Here is a 13,262-nt window from a genome sequence, read left to right on the forward strand (position 1 = left end):
GGATATAGATCTTGGTGCGGATGTCAGTGGCGTGTGGGCCCTCGCAGTTCCCATTAACAGTTATTCACAATGATATCATGATAGCCAACGTTGCCATCGACATGTGTTAATGCCCATAGACAATGGCAAAAAAGAAAAAAATCGTTTTGCATGTCTGAACGGTACCGCCAGCATTATTTTCTCTTCCAGTAATGGTTGCAAATTATCTATTGACCCGCGCTTTTTGCAATACACGCCGGATAACCAGTTCTAATAAGAAGAACAAGAAGAAGAAACTCATGACTGATTAATAAGTCTAACCATATTCAATATATAGCAGTTCCACTTCGATACTATCCCAAACACTATCTCATTCGAAAGGACAGCGACTGAAATCCACGTCAGACCTTACAGATTTAAGTGGTCCGTAGTTTTCACGAGTCGCTTCAGGAAAAAGCGGAGATGCTTTCTTTGGAAAGGATACGGCCGATACTCATTCCCATCTTGCCTCTTACAGCGCTCCATTAGTAATGACCTCGTCGACGAATGGGAGTTAAATCCTAGTCTTTTCTTCCTTTTCGCTTAGAGCATCCATGGCAAATGGAAACTCACAGTTCTCGCAAGGTTTATACACAATAATATCATAAATAGCGTCAAGATTAACTTTAACCAGATCAGCAAGCAATAAGGTCAACATTCTCACCCTTTCAGAAATACAGCTCCGTTTGCTACAATATCGTGCTAAACAGCTAGGTCATCAGCGCCGTTGCATTAATGTTATACCGAAGAAGATTTCCATAATCTATGGAAGAGAGAACAATAAACTGGAAAACTACGTTTTATTCCATTACAGGAAACGTAAAGCAACACTAGAAAGGCAAGGTTTAGAAAAGCCCATAATAAAACCCCAGCGAGACACAGTGCGATAACTAAACGAAATCATGGAGAAAATTCCTGGAAAGATACTGTTGAGAAAGGGACAAATAAGCGTGGCTGGATGACGACTTAGAAATAATACGTGACCCAGCCAATCTGTGACACATTAAAATTGCACACCAAGTATTTTGGGAGAAAATATTAAGACACGAACAACACTCGCCTCGTTATCAGTTGAAATAGAGGGAAGATCCTGTGGGAGACCCAGTTCAACCCTCAGGTCGTCATGTAGAACACACTCGGTTAAAAGAAGTACTAACAGTTGTGTCCCACATCTCTAACATACTGGGGTCTCCTCCCGACGTAAGAGGAATCCGTGTGTCCGTGTGTCAATGTCCCACTCTAAGCAGAGTAATGGCTACTTCTTCACACCGTCGCAAGCGGAAGGAGGAGTTCCATGGTCGCACTGAAATTTGGATGGAACGCAGTTAATTGTTCCTCACTTCCAGCCACTGGGACTCCCACCAACGTATGGCCTTCCTGGTTACAAATGAAGTGACAGCCCGCAGAGGGACTGAACATCTTGAGTTGCTTGTTGGTAAAACCATTACGAGTTAAATTTGAGATGGAAAGGCTCAATCTTTCGCCAAGATATAGGATTCGTAGAGGCATCATCTGCATAATATGAAAACGAAAATGAATAATACAGGCTAGTGGATTGTGGCACTAGTTACATTCCTCATAAGTCTAGGAGAAGGTGGATAGCAAAAGGAATACACAGAACTCGGAAATGTGACGTAGTATTAAAAATACTAGGTTTACAAATCCATAAGAAAATGGATTAACATTTTAGAGAAGCCATAGATTTGTAAGTCATATTTTGTTCCATTCAGGTGACACTAGCTTTCTTTCATGGAAATGATAAACAAACCAGAAAATCAGAAACGGTAGAGCATCAACGTCTCGTGTGGAAGAACACCTTAGATGGAAGTCGTCACACTATAGTTGATAAATATAGCTTTATCCTACATCTTGTAATAACATAATCGTTGTCAGTGCTTGCTTTAACGAAGTATGTGATTAATAAAATTTCAGGGAACCGGCTAATGCGTGTTTGGGAATTACGTGGACAACTTCAGTAAATGCTAAATTACCATACGACCTGGAATGTGTGCTGCGTTTTGCGGTTAGTTGCATCTGACAATGATCTTGTTTAACGGAAAACTAATATTCGCGTTTCTTGCTTTGATTCATTTTATGTTCCTGATCTATATAAATGACCTTGGTGACAATCTGAGCAGTTCTCTTAGACTGTTCGCAGATGATGCTGTAATTTACCGTCTAGTAAGGTCATCCGAAGACCAGTATCAGCTGCAAAGCGATTTAGAAAAGATTGCTGTATGGTGTGTCAGGTAGCAGTTGACGCTAAATAACGAAAAGTGTGAGATGATCCACATGAGTTCCAAAAGAAATCCGTTGGAATTCGATTACTCGATAAATAGTACAATTCTCAAGGCTGTCAATTCAACTAAGTACCTGGGTGTTAAAATTACGAACAACTTCAGTTGGAAAGACCACATAGATAATATTGTGGGGAAGGCGAGCCAAAGGTTGCGTTTCATTGGCAGGACACTTAGAAGATGCAACAAGTCCACTAAAGAGACAGCTTACACTACACTCGTTCGTCCTCTGTTAGAATATTGCTGCGCGGTGTGGGATCCTTACCAGATGGGATTGACGGAGGACATCGAGAGGGTGCAAAGAAGGGCAGCTCGTTTTGTATTATCGCGTTATAGGGGAGAGAGTGTGGCAGATATGATACACGAGTTGGGATGGAAGTCATTACAGCATAGACGTTTTTCGTCGCGGCGAGACCTTTTTACGAAATTTCAGTCACCAACTTTCTCTTCCGAATGCGAAAATATTTTGTTGAGCCCAACCTACATACGTAGGTATGATCATCAAAATAAAATAAGAGAAATCAGAGCTCGAACAGACAGGTTTAGGTGTTCGTTTTTCCCGCTCGCTGTTCGGGAGTGGAATAGTAGAGAAATAGTATGATTGTGGTTCGATGAACCCTCTGCCAAGCACTTAAATGTGAATTGCTGAGTAGTCATGTAGATGTAGATGTTTTAAGCTGATGACGTATAAACAGCAAATGTTCCATTTTGGAGTATTAATGTCAGCTCACATTCAAGAATTACTTTTATTAAGCGTGACCGACAACGACGGTTTACATTATCAAGTAAGAGATCTTCATCATCAGCAATAAAAAATATTAACTGGGGGATTCCTACATCTACAACTCCATTACAAGATATTCTTCCAAGGGGGAATATCGTCAGAAAACTACGTCCGATGCACTGACAAGTCAGGCAAAGGTTCACCCAAATGTACAGTCAGGTCGAATCACAATGCATCGCTCTGAAGTGGAACAAACGTTTGTTTACGTTTGTGGCTGTCACAGTTAACCCGCTTTCTCTTGTACAGCCGTGCTCTCCGATTGTCTCCACAGGCAATTAGCATTGTGAGCGAGGCGTGCCCCTCTTTCCGTGGTGGACGTGGTCTGTCTACAGAAACAGTTCATTTCACGCCGCGTTCACGTATGTGTCACTTACACCGTTATCGCGGAAGAGTGGATCACGCGTAACATCGTAACATACGATACTAGACAGGTCTATGAAAACATCAGCATCTCACAAGTCGAAGTGTAAGAACAATAGCTACCAAATCTACTCTGAAGTAAAACGTGAGGTACTGTGTGAACTATTTTTTATTAAATTGGACGGCATTTGGTAAAAATAAATAATACCAATTGCTACCACCAATCCAGAAAGATTATACGGTACAACTTATGCAGAACAGTCAAGTCCATATATCAGGTAGTCATTATCTCTTTTTACTAAGGTGTGAGCTAGTTCATAATAGTTAGGTGGAGAAGTGCTGCACAGCTCTCATAGATAGGTTCCGATGACACTAATGCGTATGTGTCTTCACTTGCTGAAGGCAAACAAAACTAGGAAATACTTCCTCCAGAAGGAAAAATAAACATTGTACGATACATATTGTCAATGAAAATGCTTCAAATAATAAGACATTGATCAAAACTAAGTGTTAACGTTATAAATGAAGTGTATTAATTGTATGCGACCAGCAGACGTAGTCATTTGGTGAGAAAAATGCTCCATAACAAAATGAGCTGTGAAACGTTGAGGCTTGTGTCACATACGATCAAGTACAACTATTCCACGACAGTATGCACTTCACTGTTTCTAATAATTGGTTTCCCTACAATTACAAAAGTAGCCTGACCGTCTGCGGTGTGCAGTGAGACATGGACCTCTGAACAGGCTAGCTCGTGATGTGATTCTCTTCCAAAGCTACGTCGTTTCAGAGAACTGAAGTTGATATTTCCTTTCGTTTTTCCTGTTGTTTACGACACAAAATTGGTTTTGCACGGGATAATTTTGTCCGATGAAGAGAAAAACAACAACAGTCAAATCTTCCTCAATAAAACACTTTCTTACTATTCTCATTCATTCGTAAAGCTTCGCACAGTCAAAAAACGCAAACATAGCTGTAATCAAGAAAAAAATTTCATCAACCGAGAATCTAGTTTGGACTACATTTTGACAACTAGTTGACCCACAAGTTTCAAATAGGGGCCTTAGAACAAAACTTAACGAGACCCCTCACGCAGACACAGCACCTTTGAAGATGCTCGTAAATCATATCCAATTTTTGGCAATTTGTGTTGAGGCCTTATGGGACAAAACTGCTGGGGTCTTCTGTTCCTAAGCGTACACACTACTTAATCAAACTTACGCTATGGACAACACACACACCCATGCGCGAGGGAGGACTCGAAGCTCCGACGGGGGAGCCCCACGGACCGTGACAAGGCTCCTAGCCCGCCGGGCTACACCGCGCGGCAATCATGTCCAAGAAAGACACCCTAAATATTTGAAAATGTTGACGACAAAAGTACAGATCATAAGATATCAGTAAAATTTAGTTTATAGCACTGGTTGTGAACCCATTACTTTATTTGTAAGATTTCTCTGTAATAATATCTTTGCGTTAAGTTGCATGTCGGATGAAGACGAGAATAATAATCTGAAATCTAAATCGCAGCGAAAAATAAGTTATATTAAATATTGGCTAACAAAATGAGTATGTGAGTGTAATCATTACAATATTCCTCTACCAACCTGCAATTAACTCTATCGAAATGAGGAAAGCAAACAAAATATTTGACAGAAATATTCGTGGAAAATGCACCCTCATGTAAAATTTTACTTTGGATGGGAGTCGAGCCCGTGGTAGATGACAGCTTTGCTACAGAGTCACACGGCCCATGGGAAAGACGATCTTTTAGTAGAGTAGAAAACATCAAAGCCGATTTTCTCGACAATTTCTTAGAGTTGCATCTTAATAGTTTGGTTGACTGATACGAGTCTTGAACTTTACAAAAAGAAAAAATACAAAAAAACCGATTGACGTATGGTCTCCAGACACATACTAACATGTGACTATTACGGAATAATGAACAATATGTACTGAACAGTAAAAAGAGTGATAAACAGAGAGAAAGAAAAGAAGCGGACTTCGATAGTGCATAAAAAGAGGCCGGGGCACGTGTAAGTCGAGCCCCAGTGCCTGTGAATTTGAACCGTCCGCCAGAGGTAAACAAGATAGGTCCGAGCACACAGCCGCGCGGAGCGGACTCACCTGTGGCCCGGGCTGGGAGCGCGCGGCGGCAGTGAGTGTCGCCGGCAGACTGAGCGGCTCGGGGAGAGCACCGCAGCCTTGGCGCCCAGCTGGGACCAGCGGCGCTGAGCCGCGCCAGCCTTCACATCGGGGCCGCCCAGTAATGACGCTGACGTCCCCGTGGGTGGCACGCCACGCGAGTTGCACTGGCACCGGACAATGGCCCCTAGCGCTGGGCGGAGCTGACCAGCCACCTACACGTTTGCACCTCTACTATACCCACGTGTGTGCTCCACTGGCCACCTTCTGGTTTACGGCAGAGAGTACACTGCGTACCATTATCCTCCCGTCGTCTTATAGTCGAGAATGGTGCGCAGGAAGAACGATTACTGGTAAGCCAAATGTCAGCCAGAATGTATCCTTGTTTTCTTTTTTCCCACGAGATATTCACTGAGGTCACAAACGTCATGAGGTACCTCTTAATATCGTGTCGGATCTTCTTTAGAATGGCGTAGTGTCGCAACTCGACGTGGAATGGACTCAACAAGTCACTGTAAGTCCCCTGCGGAAATATTGAGGTAAGCTTCCTCTATAGCGGTCCGTAAAGGAGAAAGTCTTACGGTGCTGGATTTTGTGCACCAACTACCTCTCGATTACGCCTCATAAACGTTAGATGGGACTCATGTCAAGTTATTGCTCGAATTGTCCAGAATGTTCTTCAAACCAATCGCGAACAATTGTGACCCTGTGACTTGCCGCACCGTTGTTGGGGAACAAGAAGTCCATGAACGGCTGCAATAGGTCTCCAAGTAGCCGAACATAAGCATTTCCAGTCAATGATCGGTTCAGTTTGACCGGAACACGCAACCATTTCGTGTAAAAATAACTTACACCATTATGAAGCCACACCAGTTTGCACAGTGCCTTGTTGACAACTGGGTCCACGGCTTCGTGGTGTCTGCGCCACACTCGAACCCTACCATCAGCTCTTACCAACTGAAAGAGGGATCCATCTGACAATGCCACGGTTTTACGGTATTCTAGGGTCCAACCGGTATGGTTACGAGCCAAGGAGGAGTACTGCGGGTGATGGAGTGCTGTTAGCAAAGGCACTCCTGTCGGTCGTCTTCTGCCATAGCTCATTAACGCCGAAATTTCGCCGCACTGTCCTAAAGGATGCGTTCGTCATACGTCGCATATTGCGGTTATTTCATGCAATGTTGTTTGTCTGTTAGCACTGAGAACTCTACGCAAACGCCGCTGCTCTCAGTCGTTAGGTGAAATCGTCAGTCAGAGTGGTGTGTGGTAATGTCTGAAACTGACACTGCTGATCGCGGTATATTGAATTCTCTAACATTTCCCGATCTGATATGCCAAAAGCGTCTAGCTCAAACTACCATTCCGTCGAACGGCCATAATCACATCGGAAACATTTACATATTAATTACATGCATACAAATGACAGCTCTGTCCATGTGCTGCCCTTTTATATCTTGTGTACGCGTCACTACCGCCTTCTGTATACGTGCATGACTCTTGCCATCTCAGTGTATACAGGGTGGTCCACTCATAATCACCGGGCCAGATATCTCACGAGATAAGCGTCAAACGAAAAAACTACAAAGAACGAAACCTGTCTAGCTTGAAGGGGGAAACCAGATGGCGCTATGGTTGGCGCACCAGATGGCGCTGCCATAGGTCAAACGGATATCAAATGCGTTTTATTAAATAGGAACCCCCATTTTTATTACATATTCGTGTAGTACGTAAAGAAATATGAATGTTTCAGTTGGACAACATTTTTCGCTTTGTGATAGATGGCGTTGTAAAAGTTTCAAACATATGGCTCACAATTTTAGACGAACAGTTGGTAACAGGTATGATTTTTAAATTAAAATACAGAACGTAGGTACGTTTGAACATTTTATTTCGGTTGTTCCAATGTGATACATGTCCCTTTGTGAACTTATCATTTCTGAGAATGCATGCTGTTACAGCGTGATTACCTGTAAAAACCACATTAATGCAATAAATACTCAAAATGATGTCCGTCAACCTCAGTGCATTTGGCAATACGTGTAACGACATTCCTCTCAACAGCGAGTAGTTCGCCTTCCGTAACGTTCGCCCATGCATTGACAATGCACTGACGCATGTTGTCAGGCGTTATCGGTGGATCACGATAGGAAATATCCTTCAACTTTCCCCACAGAAAGAAATCCGAGAACGTCAGACCTGGCGAACGTGCGGGCCACGGTATGGTGCTTCGACGACCAATCCACCTGTCATGAAATATGCTATTCAATACCACTTCAACCGCACGCGAGATATGAATCGGACATCCATCATGTTGGAAGTACATCGCCATTCTGTCATGCAGTGAAACGTCTTGTAGTAACATCGGTAGAACATTACGTAGGAAATCGGAATACATTGCACCATTTACGAGCGGTTCTAGGCGCTTCAGTCTGGAACCGCGCGACCGCTACGGTCGCAGGTTCGAATCCTGCCTCGAGCATGGATGTGTGTGATGTCCTTAGGTTAGTTAGGTTTAAGTAGTTCTACGTTCTAAGGGACTGATGACCTCCGCTGTTAAGTCCCATATTGGTCAGAGCCATTTGAACTATTTTGCACCATTTAGATTGCCATCGATAAAATTGGGGCCAATTATCCTTCCTCCCATAATGCCGCACCATACATTAACTGGCCAAGGTCGCTGATGTTCAACTTGTCACAGCCATCGTGGATTTTCCGTTGCCCAATAGTGCATATTATGCAGGTTTATGTTACAACTGTTGGTGAATGACGCTTCGTCGCTAAATAGAATGCGTGCAAAAAATCTGTCATCATCCCGTAATTTCTCTTGTGCCTAGTGGCAGAACTGTACACGACATTCAAAGTCGTCGCCATGCAATTCCTTAGTGCATAGAAATATGGTACGGGTGCAATCGATGTTGATGCAGCAGTCTCAACACCGACAATTTTGAGATTCCCGATTCTCGCGCAATTTGTCTACTACTGATGGATGGATTAGCCACGACAGCAGCTAACTCACCTACTTGGGCATCACCATTTGTTGCAGGTCGTGGTTGACGTTTCACATGTAGCTGAACACTTCTTGTTACCTTAAATAACGTAACTATCCGGCAAACGATGCGGACACTTGGATGATGAAGTCCAGGATACCGAGCAGCACACATAGCACACGCCCGTTGGGCATTTTGATCACAATAGCGACACATCGACCTTTTCCGCAGTTGGTACACGGTCCATTTTAACACGGGTAATGTATCACGAAGCAAATACTGTCCGCACTGGTAGAATGTTACGTGATACCACGTACTTACACGTTTGTGACTATTACAGCGCCATCTATCACAAAGCGAATAAAGTGGTCCGCGTAAAACATTCGTATTTCTTTGCATACTACGCGAATATGTAATAAAACATTGGGGTTCCTATTTAAAAGAAAAACAAAAAAAAACGAATATGATATCAGTTTGACCGATGGCAGCGCCATCTAGCGGGCCAACCATAGTGCCATCAAGTTTCCTCCTTGAAGCCAGACGAGTTTCGTTCTTTGTAGTTTTTTGGTTTGACGCTTATTTCGTGACATATTTGGCCTGGTCACTATCAATGGACCACCCTGTGTACTCCGTTGGCCACCTTCTGGCGTGTCTCCGAGACGCTACTACTATCACTTTTCCCCTCTTCTTTTCCAGTCGCGATTGGTGAGGGGTAAGAACGAGTACTGTTACGCCTTCGTTGAGCTAGGACTTTTCTAATTTTAGCTTCATGGTCTCTCCGCGAGATACACGTAGGACTGTTCTAGGAACGTACGATCTCATAATTTTAACAGCGAACCTCATCCTGTTGCACAACGCCTCTCTTGTAACGTCTGCCACTGGAGCTGATTGAATATTATATGTAAATAGAAGCTGGAAGGTGGAAGAAATGAAAGGAAAGCGAAGAGACTTGTGATGTCAGCTACATATGGACTTTACGCGGAATTAGCGGCGACGAGTGAAAATATGTGCTGGACTGGGATGCAAACTCGGGATCTCCTGCTTCCTTGGCAGGTGCGTTAACCGACTGCTCCACCCGGACGCAGCGTTTATCGCAGCTAGGTCTCTCGGCCGATCTACATTTCCACCGAATGCCACCTTCCCGCAGTCCTGTCCATTTCCTCCATACTCGCAATTCTGAGATTCCCGCTGAAGATCAGACATATCTATGCATCCACACTAAAGAAGGTGGATTCGTTGTACATTGAGGCGACATGTCCGAAAGAAGAGACACCACGCATTCATATAATTGACTGAATATCTCCATGACCCTTTCGCACTTTCTAAATGAACCTGTAAAGAAGCGCGCTGCTTTTCTTTGGATCTTCTCTTATGCCCTTTAACAAACCTACTGGAACGGATTCTTGACTGAGGAGCAATATTCCATGAGGGGCTCTCCAATGAAAACAATAAAGTTTATATCTGCCTCGTTTCTATTTGATGGTCCACTATACAAGGCTATGTCCGCCCCGATAGTTGAGTGCCGGATTGCCGTCCTACGGGCCCGGGTTCGATTCCCGGCTCGGTCGGAGATTTTCTCCGCTCAGAAACTGGGAGTTGTGTTGTCTTCATTATCATTTCATCCCCATACGGCGCGCAGGTCGCCCAATGTGGCGTCGAATGCTATAAGACCTGCACCAAGGTGGCCGGACCTGCTCCGCAAGGGGGCTCCCGGCCAATGACGCCAAACGCTCATTTCCGTACAGGGCTATTCAAAAAGAAGGAACAGATTTCAGACCTTTATTGCTTCCAAACTAGATAAGATAGGGACACAATTTCAACGTTCCTGGAAAGAGAAAAGTTTAAATTTTTACGCATTCAATGTGAGCACCATATGTTACACGACAAATACCTAAACGGTGGCACATTTCCTGCCACATGCGAAGCAGTTGGTCTCTTCTTATCGAATTCACAAATTCAACAATGCCATGTCGCAGACTTTGAAGAGTGCAGGCATGGGGGTGGGGGAGTGGGGGGGGGGGGGGGGGAGGGACAGATATTTTACGTAACCCCACAGGTCGCCGTTTATTGTGAATTTAATGACTGGATCACATCCGAATACCTTATGTACTGTTCCAACTGCGAAACAAATCAGACGGACATCCCCACGTGCGCTGTTTGTGGATACGTGAAGCGCATACCGTCTAGGACGGTAAGTGCGGAATGATCAAGCTGCGAACCTATGAGGTATCGTCTCAGCTGTGCGACTGGATTCGTGATTTCCTGTCAGGAAGGTCGCAGTTCGTAGTAATAGACGGCAAATCATCGAGTAAAACTGAAGTGATATCAGGTGTTCCCCAGGAGGCGTCCCGGCACCTCTGCTGTTCCTGATCTATATAAATGACCTGAGTGACAATCTGAGCAGTCCTCTTAGGTTGTTCGCAGATTATGCTGTAGTTTACCGTCTAGTAAGGTCATCCGAAGACCAGTATCAGTTGCAAAGCGATTTAGAAAAGATTGCTGTATGGTGTGGCAGGTGGCAGTTAACGATAAATAACGAAAAGTATGAGGTGATCCACATGAGTTCCAAAAGAAATCCGTTGGAATTCGATTACTCAATAAATAGTACAATTCTCAAGGCTGTCAATTCAACTGAGTAGGTGGGTGTTAAAATTACGAACAACTTCAGTTGGAAAGACCACATAGATAATATTGGGCGGAAGGCGAGTCAAAGGTTGCATTTCATTAGGAGATGCAACAAGTCCACTAAAGAGACAGCTTACACTACACTCGTTCGTCCTCTGTTAGAATATTTTTGCGCGATGTGGGATCCTTACAGGTGGGATTGACGGAGGACACCGAAAGGGTGCAAAAAAGGGCAGCTCGTTTTGTATTATCACTTAGTAGGGGAGAGAGTGTGGTTGATATGATACGCGAGTTGGGATGGAAGTCATTAAAGCAAAGACGTTTTTCGTCGCGGCGAGACCTTTTTACGAAATTTCAGTCACCAACTTTCTCTTCCGAATGCGAAAATATTTTTTTGAGCCCAACCTACATAGGTAGGAATGATCATCAAAATAAAATGAGAGAAATCAGAGCTCGAACAGGAAGGTTTAGGTGTTCGTTTTTCCTGCGCGCTGTTCGGGAGTGGAATAGTAGAGATATAGTATGATTGTGGTCCGGTGAACCCTCTGCCAAGCACTTAAATGTGAATTGCAGAGTAATCATGTAGATGTGGATGTAAATGTAAAAGTCACAGATTGTGGCGTCTGGATACGTGGGTGACCGCCAGTGTGATGAAGTCCATCTTCTGTTCCTCCTCTCCCAATCCAACTTTCTGTAATGGTGTCATTCACTTCACGTCGGACGTCCTTAGAGAATTTCTCTAAGTACGGTAATGAAACGCCAGGGGCGCTGCAGTAGACGCACGTGTGTCTAGTAAAATGGTTCAAATGGCTCTGAGCACTATGGGACTCAACTGCTGTGGTCATTAGTCCCCTAGAACTTAGAACTACTTAAACCTAACTAACCTAAGGACATCACACACATCCATGCCCGAGGCAGGATTCGAACCTGCGACCGTAGCAGTCACACGGTTCCTGACTGCGCGCCTAGAACCGCGAGACCACCGCGGCCGGCTGTCTAGTAAACGGAGACTAGAAAGTCGACCGTGTAAAAGGGGCTTAAGTAATCATAGAACAGCGTATTTATTTATATATTTATTGTTTGTTTGGGCCTCCTACCTCCCCTATAGCCCTACCTTGTCCTCTACAAAAATGCCGCCATCCTCTGGTGTCGACGCAGCGCAGAAAACAGCGTGCTGTGAGTAGCAACACTTATTGCCATAAATCGAAAAGAAAAGCGGAGGCAGACTTTGCTATGCCTCAGGGTGTGACGACACACTACTCAGAAAACACACCTCCCTCTGCAGGTGTCAAGCAAGTGATGATGTTAGAAACTAAAGAGAAAGAATCAAATAAAGGCAGAAATGAATGCAAAGGAAAATACATGGATGGCAGCTCGCTGAAATGAAAACAGAACTGGGGAGATAGTCCCATCGCCTATATAAGTAACGGAGTAATAATCCTCTAAGACAGATTACGTGTTTTCCAATGGTCCAAGAATTTCTCATACAGGGTGTACACAATGTCCATGTTACCAATGTCCATATTATCGGTATCATAGAACAATCTATGCTAACGATGCCCAGAAGGCCAGTGTCAAAACCGGGGTATAGGCAAGTCGGGGGTAGTTGGAAAGTCTGAGTGGCAGAAGATTCTCGTCGCTGAGACGCCGTCCCTCGGGTCTCCGTCCCAGAAGCGGCGAGCAGCGCGGGCGTCGCAGCAGGCGGCGCGCCTTTGATGTGCGCTCCGCGCCTTACGAGACTCGTGTCCTAAGCCGGGAGCGCCAGCCGCCGCTGCAGGAGCCAGCCGTGCGGCCGTGACGCGATGCGGTCCCAGGCTCGACGATTCCGTCTGCGTCGCCCGGAGGAATTCTCTGCAGGATCTACTTGCCGCCCAACAGTTTCGCTATCTCCGCCGAAGCCAGTACTGTACCGACAGTGCCAAAAACTAGTGGCGTGCGCGCTTTTAAAATGTGCCGAGCGCCGTAGCTGTCGCCGTTTGTCGTGAATTTAATGACTGGGTCACATCCGAATACCTTATGTACTGTTCAAACTGCGAAACAAATCAG

General features: G+C 44.6%; 1 protein-coding gene across 3 annotated transcripts in view; it reads right to left on the reverse strand.

Moving 5' to 3' along the window:
- LOC126272419 (beta-glucuronidase-like) overlaps nucleotides 1-13,262 on the reverse strand; it is a 467,982-nt gene that overhangs the window by 312,236 nt on the left and 142,484 nt on the right. The window contains exon 1 of one of the 3 annotated variants that reach the window (XM_049975271.1): nucleotides 5,587-5,670. The exons of the other annotated variants lie outside the window; for them this stretch is intronic. The gene's annotated coding sequence lies outside the window, so the exon portion shown is untranslated. Of the gene's footprint in view, nucleotides 1-5,586; nucleotides 5,671-13,262 lie in introns of those variants that run through there. 3 annotated transcript variants of the gene reach the window in all.

The sequence above is a fragment of the Schistocerca gregaria genome, chromosome 1 (assembly GCF_023897955.1).
Source record: "Schistocerca gregaria isolate iqSchGreg1 chromosome 1, iqSchGreg1.2, whole genome shotgun sequence".
Lineage (NCBI taxonomy): Eukaryota > Metazoa > Arthropoda > Insecta > Orthoptera > Acrididae > Schistocerca > Schistocerca gregaria.